The sequence below is a fragment of the Parus major genome, unplaced genomic scaffold (genome assembly GCF_001522545.3).
Source record: "Parus major isolate Abel unplaced genomic scaffold, Parus_major1.1 Scaffold353, whole genome shotgun sequence".
Classification (NCBI taxonomy): domain Eukaryota; kingdom Metazoa; phylum Chordata; class Aves; order Passeriformes; family Paridae; genus Parus; species Parus major.
The window spans coordinates 46,402-47,500 of NW_015379289.1; the positions used below are offsets into that span (position 1 = coordinate 46,402).

Genomic DNA, 1,099 nt, shown 5'->3' on the forward strand with positions numbered 1-1,099 from the left:
CCCATCCTCCTTTCAGAGCCCCCCCCCCCAAATCCCCCAGGCCCCCACCTGGAAGGCGATGGGCAGCAGGACGTGGAGGGCAGCGGCCACGTAATCGCCGTCGGTGACACCGGGCTGGGGGACACCCGAGAGACCCCCCGGGACCCTATAGAGCGCTGGGGAGCCTACAGTCCCCTACAGAGCCCTATAGACAACCAGCCACCCTATAGAGCCCCATGGCACCCTGGGGGCCACATAAACTCTCATAGACTCCTCCAGAACGCCCCCTGTGACCCCACAGATCCCCCCCAACGCCCCCATAACCCTTTGGTCCCTGGAACAGGGAACCATCTGGAATTCCCCCAAACCACCCATGGGACTCCCATGGATGTCCCTATGACCTCTATGAGGACCCCCAGAGCCCTCAAATCCCTCCCTGAGGACCCCCAGAGCCCTCAAATCCCTTCCCAAGGACCCCCAGAGCCCTCAAATCCCTTCCCAAGGACCCCCACAGCCCCCCTCACCTGCAGCAGCAGCAGCAGCCGCCCCCTCCCCAGGGCCGAGAGCAGGTGGGTCAGGAGAGAGAACCCAGCAGGGGAGACCCCCAGGGACCCCTGGGGACACAGGGGGGGTGAAGGAGCTCCCGAGACCCTCAGAGACCCCCCCAGAGACCTCCCACAGTGCCCTTTAGACCCCCCTTTAGACTTCCGGGGGCTCAGAGACAACCAGAGCCCCCCCCACGTTCCACAGACCCACAAAGATCCCTGTGGAGCCCCCCAGAGACTCCTGCGGCCACCAGGAGCCTTTGAGACCCCCCAGAGCCCCCCCCAAGCCCATCCATACTGACAGAGTGCCACAGACCCCAGAAACCCCCCCAGCACCCCATAAACTCCCCAGAGCCCCCCGTACCCCCAAATCCTCCAGCGAAGCCTCGACCAGGACGAGCTGGGGCTGGAACTGAGGAGCCACCGCAGGGTCACAGCACGATGGGACCCCCAAATCCCCACAGGGACCTCGAGTCCTACACAGGGACCCCAAAACCCTGCCCAGGGACCCTCAACCCCCCCTGGAACCCCCAAACACACACAGGGACCCCAAAACCCTGCCCAGGGACCCCCAA

The 1,099-nt window shown here is 65.0% G+C and overlaps 1 protein-coding gene across 1 annotated transcript in view; it reads right to left on the reverse strand.

Annotated features, from left to right (window-relative positions):
• The window catches only part of HDAC6 (histone deacetylase 6), a 12,371-nt gene that overhangs the window by 7,942 nt on the left and 3,330 nt on the right, over positions 1-1,099 (reverse strand). The window contains exon 9 of the mRNA XM_033511567.1: positions 49-145. The gene's annotated coding sequence lies outside the window, so the exon portion shown is untranslated. The remainder of the gene's footprint in view (positions 1-48; positions 146-1,099) is intronic.